The sequence below is a fragment of the Dendropsophus ebraccatus genome, chromosome 3, assembly GCF_027789765.1.
Source record: "Dendropsophus ebraccatus isolate aDenEbr1 chromosome 3, aDenEbr1.pat, whole genome shotgun sequence".
Taxonomy (NCBI): Eukaryota; Metazoa; Chordata; class Amphibia; order Anura; family Hylidae; genus Dendropsophus; species Dendropsophus ebraccatus.
The window spans coordinates 46,643,433-46,655,199 of NC_091456.1; positions in this window are offsets into that span (position 1 = coordinate 46,643,433).

The following is an 11,767-nucleotide window of genomic DNA, read 5'->3' on the forward strand; positions in this document are numbered from 1 at the left end:
CCTCTGAGTATATCCTCTCCTTTGAGTTTCTCACTGCAGGGGATACATTCTAGCATGTTCAGTACTGAAATGGCTAGAATGTATCCTTTCCTCTGAGTCACTATAGGGGATTTATTCTAGCATGTTGAGTACTAAGAGGGTATATATTCTAGACATTTCAATACTACACATGCTAGAATGTATACCCTCAGAGTAGAGTATACATTCTAAATATTTTAATACTGAACATGCTATAATGTATACCCTATAGTGAGAGACTCGGAGGAGAGGATACATTTTAGCCATTTCAGTACTGAACATGCTAGAATGCATCCCCTGCAGTGAAAGACTCAAAGGAGAGGATGGCTCAGAGGAGAGGATACATTCTAGCCATTTCAGTACTGAACATGCTAGAATGTATCCCCTACAGTGAGAGCCTCAAAGGAGAGGATACATTCTAGCGTTTTCACTACTGAAGATGCTAGAATGTATCCCCTGCAGTGAGAAACTCAAAGGAGAGGATACATTCTAGGCTCTACCCTTCCCAGACACAGTGACAGGAGACAAGCTCCGCCCCCCGGGCGCAGACTCCACCAATGATGGCTCGTTTTACACACGCATTCTCTACGTCATGGATAGTGACACGAGCTGTGATTGGACGGTAGCAGGGCCGTCTGAGAGCAGCAGAGTGCCGCGGTGCAGACGGAGAAGCCAGAATGGAGATGTGACATCATGGGGGCAGTGACTGGATGCTAGACCTGGAGCCGGGGCTTACAAGTTATGGGAACTGGCCGACTGGCTATTTACTGTCATTAATGAGGCCCCCTAGTGGTCGGGTCCTCGCAGTCCTGTAATTAGCCCTCTCATAGTAAATACACCAAGCTCAAGTTGGCTTCTTAATCGCCCACTTTCTTATTTACCGGATATTTCATTTTGGTTTTATAGCTATTTTTGACACAGAATATTTATATAAAATGAAAGCAAAATCTATGGTTTACTTCTAGTGGATAAACATCCGTCCTGGTCATGAGATGATCACACTGACTCATAGGGGAGACTTATCAAACATGGGGTAAAGTGAAACTGGCCCAGTTGCCCCTAGCAACCAATCAGATTCCACTTTTCATTCTCCAAAGAGTCTGTAAGGAATGAAAGGTGGAATCTGATTGGTTGCTAGGGGCAACTGAACCAGTTTCACTTTACACCATGTTTGATAAATCTCCCCCATAGATTACTACAGAGCACCTATATCTGTAGTGTAATGTACTATGCACCATTGTGTTCATCTCATAGCCTTTCTACTATACAGTACTTGTGTGGTACTATCTCATTACTAATAATGGAGAAATGTTACATCCATAGAGTGACAACCTGTACAGACCCCGTCCCCCCACCCTGGGTCTGCTGCCCATCCTTTATGGTCCCGTCTCTTGTTTATGGTTAGTTCCACTATGACTCTTCTCACTTTCCCAATGTGATGCACAGTTATATGTGATATCTGAATGTTTGCACCATATGTATATGACCCAACACACATCATTCCGTCATTCTCTTGTACTCTCAATACAAATATAAATTTGTCCATTTTGCGTTTTCTTCTTGTGTTTTGATTTTTATGTTAAGGAGACATGTCAAAGGTTGGGTTCTCAGATTCAGATTCTCACCTAGGGGTATGTTCACACCGAGGTAAAGGTGAGTATTCACAAATTGTAGAGGAAAGTTTTCTACTTTGGCAGAATAGGAGCAGAATTTGGGTACATGCACACTATCTTGCACTCGCTTGCGGACTGTGGAACGCGCCTCTCCACCAGTGTCATAGACACTTTGAGCTGAATTCAAGCAGAATTTAAGCCCCCATTGACTTCTATAGGATTCCTTTAGCAGAATCCGCCCAAAGAAGTGACATGTCAATTCTTTGGGCAGAAAGCGGATCCACGGCAGAAAATTCTGCTCGGGAATTCTGCAGTGTGAACAACAGAGCGGAAATCCCATTAAACCCAATAGGACATTGCGGATTCCTTTTCAATTCCTTGCCTATTCCTCAGTGTGTTTATGTGTTTAGAATAAAGAGGGGTCCCAAGACTAAACTGAGTGGCCATTATAGGCCAATTCTTTACTCTTTCTTACCCAAACAATGCAATTCTTCTGTGAGGGATATTTAATACAGGATCTCACCCCCAAATAGAGGGGGTTGGCCCAACCATTTTCCATGGACTTTATAGTATGTCTCTATTGTACATATGCCCCATGTAAACCCCTTGAAGTAATGAAAAAATAGCAGCCTACACTCTACACCCTAAAAAGAGCTATCCAGAAGTAAGTCAACAGCACAAACCTAATAGAGTTAATAGAGTTCATTGTTTTGTTTTTAATGTTTTTATTTATAAAGTCTTTATAAACTTTTACACGTATATACATACTGTATGAACCAATACACATGAAAATCTTAGGTGTCACATCCAACACAACCATGAATATTTAAATGACAACTGAGAAGGGTGTATTCTTTAATCCTTGCCAAGAATATAATGTTTAGAGATGAGCGAACCTGCCCAAAGTTCAGGTTCACACAAATTTCAGTATTTGAATCCTGCTGCCAGGAGAAGGTGGATGCAGCCCAAGGACTGTCTGGAAAACATGGATATAGCCATAGGCTGTTAGTGAATGGGTCCGTAGTGCTGCCCGTAATTGCAGGTCCGCAATTACGGGCGCACTACGCAATCTATGGATGTGGCCCAAGGGTATATTGAGGTGGGTAAGGGTGCGGCAAAGAGTAATGCCAGCACCGTAATGGGAGGCCCCTTTCCCACAGCTTTGTCAGTTCGCTGGTGTAATGCTCTGGCTGTTCAGGAGCTCTCTGCATCATTATGATGCAGATGGGCCATATTCCAGTGTTTCTCAATCTGTGGTGCGTGTACCTTAGGGGGTGCGCTGCGCAGTTTGAGGGGGTACGTGGGAGGTGTAAAAAATAAAACTTTTGCATTTGGTGCTGGGACATTATTCAGCAATGTCCTGATGGTAATCACCACGGCTCCTGACTCCACCCACCTTCCTTTCCCCAGCGTTCTGTACGGGGGGGGGGGGGGGGGGGGGGGGGGGGGGGGTGAAGCTTGGTGATGCTGCTGGGGAATGGAAGGAGAGCGGACACATGACATTATATAGGTGTGTTTTTTCTAATAGTATTAATCTGTCCATGAGAATATTTATAAGTAAAACCCCTAAAAACCTTAAAAATATTCCTTATTATTATTAATAATCCAAATCCAGTTCATTGTACTTATTCTTAAGCCGAGAGGCAGCTATCGCTCTGATCATGGTCAGTATAGTGAATAGTAATGCAGACAAGAACGAAGCAACAACAACAACATCAATTCAAATTCTTTATTCTTAAAAAATAGCAGTATGCAACATTGTAATGAAATATTACCGGCCCCTTAATAACCAGTTGATCCGATGACTCTCAGGTCAGGCCTGGTGGAGACCACAGAACGTGCCGCAGTCATTCCTACCCGTCCACTATTATCCTGATCTGAGAGTCACCGGACCTAAAGATCCAGAGGAAGGTGAAGAAACCCTCCGGAGATTCTACATCAGGGGGGAAAAAAAATTCCTTCCTGACCCCACAAGTGGCGATCGGATCTGATCTCCCTGGATCACAACTAGCCTGCTGCATACAGCTGTATATATATTATATAGGATCAGGAAACGTCATTCTGTAACAAAAGAGAGAGTCAGTAATGCGGCACAATATGTTGTATCTATAGAAATAACTATTATTATTATTACATATACATCCATCTTATATACAATACATGTCCTGCTCCTAAGAACTTACACTCTATCTGGTTCGGGAGACCTGCCCTTAAGAGTTTACAAGCTAATATTCACAATACATGTCCTGCTCACAGAGCTTACACTCTAATATATCATACAATCTACTAATACAGGCCCTCCTCTTAGGAGCTTACAGGCTGATATATAATACATGACTACATGTCTGCCCCAAAGAGCTTACAATCTAATGTACACTACAATACCCCACTCCTAAGAGCTTGCACTGCAATGTACCATACAGATGTCGCCAGTGTTAACATGAACACGACAAAGCATTTCATGGTAACACAAGCTACATGTGTATAGGCCCTGCTCCCCGCAGGAGCTTACAATCTAATATACAACCTACATTCTGCCACACAGCAGACAGACAACAGAGAGGCGGCTGTCTACAGAAGAACAGACATTTTAACAGGGGTTTTCCATGGAATGTTGGCCAATGCTGTGCAAAGACCATAACTCAACTTTCCCTGGAAAACCCCTTTAGGCTAGATTCACACTGGATGTTTGCAGTCTTGGCCCCATTAACTCCCTGCTGCCGGGATGATACATTACCTGTTCCACAATCTGGCCACATCTGAGGCATTGGTCACGCGCAACCAATCAGTGACTGCAGAGGGGCCCTGCACTGATTGGTTGCGCGGGACCGCCAGGAGCCTCAGATGCGTCTGGATTGTGGAACAGATAATGTATCTTCCTGGCGGCAGGGGGTTAATGGGGTCGAGACTTACATACTCGCAGCAGGATGACAATCCTGCTGCGAGTATGTAATCACATTGGAAGGGACAGGAGAGGTATCCGCGGCGGATATAGCTGCAAACTTGCAGCGTGAAATCCACTGTGGATACATCCAGGTTCACACATGTGCCCAGATGTGTTTACTAAACTCATTTTAGCTCCATGTGTGAACGAGGCCTCAGCGAAGAGCTCCCTACCTGGACGCGTCTTCTCCAAGCTGCCAACCTGTAACTAACAGCAGAAGCCTCAGCTACACCTGTATACTCCGCACCATGTGTGACATCATGAGCCGTGTGCTGGTGATGTCATCATAACTGCCGCTGCTGTTTATGTATCAAGCTTACAGTCAGTGATAAGTGCCCAGCTGCGATTGGTTGCTATGGGCAACAAAGGACTTTCCTACTGTAAGACTGGGCCATAAATCTCCTCCAAGTGATTTATTCCATCCAAAGAAAACAACGTTTCAGCCATTTTCAAGCAATTCTAATTAACATACATCCTGTGTAGGTGACATCTGGCTGCAGGGGACATATCCTACTGCAAGATGCATATTTGGCTCCATGGCACATATCTGACTGCAAGAGACATACCTAGCAGAAAGGGGCATATGTGGCTGCAGGGGACATATTTGGCTCTAGGGGGCATGCCTGGCTAGGGACGTATCTGGCTGCAAGGGGCATATCTAGTTGAAAGGGGCATATCTGGCAGCAGTGGACATACTGTACCTAGCAACAAGGGGCATATATGGCTGCAGTAGGCATACTGTACCTAGCAACAAGGGGTATATCTGACTGCAGTGGGCATACTGTACCTAGCAACAAGGGGTATATCTGGCTGCAGTGGGCATACCTGGCAACAAGGGGCATACCTGGCTGCAGTGGGTTGTATATGTCATACCTGGCTGAAGGGGGCATAGCTGGCTGCAAGAGGGAGGCATACCTGGCTACATGGGGCCTTTCTGTCTAAAGGGGGCATATCTGGCTACAGGAAGCATCGCATCTAGCCACAGGGTGGGCATTATTACTGGGCCGAGGGGCTGTTATTATTGCTAAGGGGGCATTATTATTGGGGAAGGGGGCAATAATGCTGACTATGGGGGCATTATTATTTGACATTACTTAAGCATTATTACTGGGACATACAGATCAGTCACATTGTTATGGGGGGGGGGGTCTGATCTGGGGATGAATTGCTGACAGAGAGTTTATACACAGCCTACGGCAGCGGTGTGATCTTAGCATTATTAAAGAGGTATTTCAGGAAAATAACTTTTCCCTAGCTACAGGATAGGGGAAAGTAGGAGATCGTAGGAGGTCCGACCTCTGTACCCCCTGCCGATCTACGTATCAGGTCTTGGCTTCTGTGCAATGAATAGAGCCGCGGGTGTGGCACACGACCCACGGCTCTATTCATTCCTATGGAGCGACAGAAAGAAACGAGTACGGCGGAGGGGCGATGTACTTGGCTCTTTCTGTTGCTCCATAGGAATTAATAGAGCCGCGGGTCACATGCCGTACCTGCGGCTTTATTCATTACACAGAAGGTTGTGGATAGGGGAAAACATTTCTAATTAGGGTACCTTGGGGGTACTCGGCTGAAGCATCTCATCACAGGGGGTTATGTGACTTGAAAAGGTTGAGAAACACTGATATATACATTATGATGGGCTACACATGGACAGACTAAATCTACCCACCATGTGAAGGAGAGTGTGTACTACATTAACGGAAATGGATAAAATCATATTACAGCATAACATGTGACCTTTACAGGAGAAAAACACAGCAGTATTTTAATATACAGTGGTACCTTGGTTTAAGAGTAACTTGGATTTAGAGCGTTTTGCAAGAAAAAGTCACAGTTTTTCAAAATTGTAACTTGGTGTAAGAGCATTGCTGTGGTTTAAGAGCTCCCTGTAATGGGTAGGAGCGCTAGTAGAGGAGGGACATGGTCTGCATAGCGGGGTCTGCTGCCCTGTACTCTGACCCAGAAAGCCTCCCTCACCTTCCAAATCATAGCAGATCTATCTCAGGATGGGGCTTGTATCAGGGGACAGGACTGTGGAGGTAATCTCTTCATAGCTGTAACCCCTCTCTCCCTGGACAGAGAGTGCTGTATCTATGTGCCCCCATATGCCCTGCTCATTCCTTTATGCTTCTTGCAGTCTCTGTCAGCCCTGGTGTTTCCCAGCCTCTCCATTCCTGCTATACTGTGCCTGCACTTACACTCAGCTATACACACCGCTGCTATAATGTGCCTGCACTTACACTCAGCTATTCACACTGCTGTATAGAAACGTTTCTGTCACTGTCCTCCTGCACAGCTCTGTGATTCTCATTTCCTGATTGCTCCATGCTAAACACACATCCCTTCTCCATTGGTGTCATGTGACCACACAGACCTTTTCCAGCAGCCCTACTTTTCTGTTCTAGCCTGTTGTACTGCGCTACTGCATTATGGGGATCTGCGGTTCCATCCTGTATCTACAAACTGCTGCAGTTTTTTTCATTCTTATGCACTTACTACATTATACTCCCCATGCTGCTTGCTGTACTGTACAGTAACGTATGACTTATTCAGCTGTTTCTAAATGTTTGTTTTACCTGTCATTCAAAATTTAAAAAATCATTATTTTTGGGGTGTGGAACCAATTGTCTGCATTTCAATGATTCCTTATCGGAAATTTTGCTTTGGTTTAGGGTGCGTTCACATAGTTAATAGTTACATAGTTAATACGGTTGAAAAAAGACACATGTCCATCAAGTTCAACCAAGGAGGGGATGGAAACAGGGAAGGGGGAGGGGTGATAGGTTCTATACATATGCATTTATATTATTTTGCTCTAAGAACTTGTCTAGCCCAGTTTTGAAGCCCTCTACTGTTGTTGCTGTGACCAGATCCTGTGGTAGACTGTTCCACAGATTCACAGTTCTCATGGTAAAGAAGGCTTGTCGCCTCCGGAGATTGAACCTTTTTTTCTCCAGGCGGAGGCAGTGCCCCCTTGTCCTTTGAGGGGGTTTAACCTGGAACATCTTTTCCCCATATTTCTTGTAGGGGCCATTTATATATTTAAATAAATTAATCATATCTCCCCTTAAACGTCTCTTCTCCAGACTAAACAAATGTAATTCTTTTAATCTCTCCTCATAACTAAGATGTTCCATTCCCCTTATTAGTTTAGTTGCCCGTCTTTGTACCCTCTCCAGCTCTAGAACGTCCTTTTTATGAATCGGGTTCCAAAACTGGACGGCATACTCCAGATGAGGCCGCACCAAGGCTTTATAGAGCGGTAATATTATATCCCTGTCCCGTGAGTCCAGGCCTGTTTTAATGCATGACAATATCCTGCTGGCCTTAGAAGCAGCTGCCTGACATTGTGTGCTGTTCTGTAGTCTATTATCTACAAGTACACCCAGATCCTTCTCTATCAGTGACTCTCCCAGTGTAACTCCCCCCAGGACATATGATGCATGTGGGTTATTAGTACCCAGGTGCATAACTTTACATTTATCCACATTGAACCTCATTTGCCAAGTGGACGCCCAAACACTCAGTGTGTCTAAGTCATCCTGTAACTTCTGCACATCCTCCATAGACTGTACTGTACTACAAAGCTTGGTGTCATCTGCAAAGATAGAAACATTGCTGTTAATTCCATTCTCAATATCATTAATAAACAAGTTAAACAGAAGAGGGCCCAGTACTGACCCTTGGGGTACACCACTTATTACCGGGGACCATTCGGAGTAGGAATCATTGACCACCACTCTCTGGGTACGATTATTAAGCCAGTTTTCAATCCAGTTACACATTAAACTTTCCAAACCGATAGACTTTAACTTACCCATCAGACGTCCATGAGGAACAGTGTCAAACGCTTTAGCAAAATCCAGGTACACGATATCCACGGCTGCGCCCCCATCCAGGCTTCTACTCACCTCTTCGTAGAAACATATCAGGTTGGTTTGACAGCTTCTGTCCTTAGTTAAACCATGCTGGTTATCACTTATAATACTATTAGCCACTACATATTCCTGGATGTAGTCCCTTATAAGCCCCTCAAATAGTTTCCCCACAATGGACGTTAAGCTTACAGGTCTGTAGTTACCTGGGGAAGTTCGAAAGCCCTTTTTGAAAATCGGCACTACATTTGCCTTACGCCAGTCCCTCGGCACAATAGCAGTAAGCAAAGAATCACTGAATATTTCATACAAGGGTAGAGAAATTACAGAACTGAGTTCCCTAAGAACTCTGGGGTGTAATCCATCAGGCCCTGGAGCTTTGGCTACATTGAGTTTATTTAATTTATCTTGGACCATATCTATAGTAAACCAGTTCAGTACATTACATGTGTTCGCAGCACTGGCCCCACCCACCTCAGTACTGGCCCCACCCACCACAGTTCCATCCTCTTTTGTATATACAGAACTGAAGAAGCCATTAAAGGGGTTGTCCAGCGAAAAAATGTTTTCTTTCAAATCAGCTGGTATCAGAAGGTTAAATAGATTTGTAATTTACTTCTATTTAAAAATCTCAAGTCTTCCCATACTTATAAGCTACTATATATCCTGCAGGAAGTGTTGTTTGTTTACATTCAGAAACAGTGCTCTCTACTGACATCTCTGGCGGAGTCAGGAACTGTCCTGAGCAGGAGAGGTTTTCTATGGGGACTTGCTGCTGCGCTGGACAGTTCCTGACTCCGCCAGAGATGTCAGCAGAGAGCACTGTTTCTGAATGTAAACAAACAACACTTCCTGCAGGATATATAGTAGCTTATAAGTATGGAAAGACTTGAGATTTTTAAATAGAAGTAAATTACAAATCTATTTAACTTTCTGAAACCAGTTGATTTGAAAGAAAAAAAAATTTCACTGGACAACCCCTTTAAGTAATTCAGCTTTCTCCTGATCCCCAGTTATTAACTCCCCGTCACCATTATTTAGGGGTCCTACATGCTCTGACCTTGGTTTTTTTGCATTAATATATTTGAAGAATTTTTGGGGGTTTCTTTTGCTATCTATAGCTACCTGCCTTTCATTGTGAATTTTTGCTGCTTTTATTACATTTTTACAGGTTTTGTTGACTTCTTTGTAATGTTTAACCCTTTGAGGACCAGGCCCAAAATGACCCAGTGGACCGCGCAAATTTTGATCTTAGTGTTTTTGTTTTTCCCTCCTCCCCTTCTAAGAGCTCTAGCACTCTCAGTTTTCTATCTACAAGCCATGTAAGTGCTTGTTTTTTACAGGAATAGTTGTACTTTGTAATGGCGTCATTCATTTTACCATAACATGTATGATGGAATTCCAAATATATTATTTATGAAGATATAAATAGGTGAAATCGTAAATAAGAATGCAATATGGTAACGTTTGGGGGGTTCCTGTGTCTACGTAATGCTAACAGCGACATGATACCATTATTCTATAGGTCAGTCCGAACACAACCATATGCAGGTTACACAGATTCTCTAATGTTATATTTTTTTTTTTTATGAAATCCTTTTTTTTGGCAATTAAATATTAATAAAATGGGCCTATTGTGACGCTTATAACGGTTTTATTTTTTCACCTACGGGGCTGTATGGGGTGTCATTTTTTCCGCCATGATCTCTAGTTTTTATTAATACCATATTTGTGAAGATCGGACGTTTTAATCACTTTTTATAGATTTTTTTTAATATATAATGTAACATAAAATCGGTAATCTGCGCACTTTTTCCCCTCTTTTCGTGTACGCCGTTTACCGGTCGCAATGACGCTTGTTATATTTTAATAGATCGGACAATTACGCACGCTACGGTATATTATATGTTTATCTATTTATTCATTTTTATATGTTTTATTTATATAATGGGAAAGGGGGGTGATTTAGACTTTTATTGGGGGAGGGGTTTGGGGTAGTGTGTTAGTGTTTTGAACTTTTTTTTTTTTTACACTTTTGAAGTCCCTTTGGGGGACTTCTACATACATTACTTTGATTTCTACACTGATGAATGCTATGCCATAGGCATAGCATTGATCAGTGTTATCGGCGATCTGCTCATTGAGCCTGCCTGTGCAGGCTCAGTGTAGCAGATCGCCGATCGGACCGCACGGAGGCAGGTAAGAGACCTCCGGCAGTCCGTTTCAACGATCGGGACCCCCGCAGTCACACTGCGGGGGTCCCGATCGGTAAGTGACAGGGGACTCCCCCTGTCACTTACACTTAAACGCCGCGGTCGCTGATTGCAGCCGGCCCCCACCTGCTATGAAGCGCGCTCCGCTCCGGAGCGCGCTTCATAGCGGGAAAAACACCCAGGACGTAAGGTTACGTCATGGGTCGTCTGGGGACAGACTTCCATGACGTAACCCTACGTCCAGGGTCGTCTAGGGGTTAAAGGCTACAGCTGACCCCTCTGATTTGTATTTTTTGAATGCCCCTTTTTTCTCATTTATAGCCCTTCTAACCTCGGTTGTAAGCCATGTCGGATTTGATTTTAACCGTTTATATTTGTTACCCATAGGAATATATTTGGCAGTACAGTTATTTAATGTGGAAGTTATTTAATTTGAAGATTTCCCATTTATTAGCGGTATCAGTATGTGACAGCAGCCGCTCCCAGTCTATGCCCTGAAGTTCAGCCCTTAACCCAGGAAAATTGGCACTTTTAAAATTAAGAGTTTTTGCCCTCCCAACATGTTTTTCTTTTCTACACTTTAAGCTAAAAGTCACTATATTGTGGTCACTATTACCCAGGTGTTCATGGACAGTGACATCCCCAACCAGCTCAGCGTTGTTAGAAATAACCAGATCCAACAAGGCATCACTTCTAGTTGGCTCCTCCACAAACTGGCCCAGAAAATTATCCTGCAGGAGGTTAAGAAATTCCCTCCCCTTTGTGCAAGATCTGCAGCAAATCCGCAGCAGATTTGATGCTGTGTTCAGTTATTGAGATCAAATCCACTGTGATACGGTGTGTGTGAAGCTACCCAAGGCACCACTGTATATGGTTTATGTATGCATGGTTTGTGTGTGTGTGTGTGTGTGTGTGGTGTGTGTATATATGTGTATGTGTGTATATGCATGAACTTTATGAAATTTCTGTGTCAGACTTGTGTGTGTCACAAGTATTATTTACTAAGGACCAGTAGGTGGCAATATAGTGCTACTAAAAGAATAGATCAAAACTACAGTATAGTATCTGTAAGGCCTTATTCACATGTCCCTTAAAATTGTC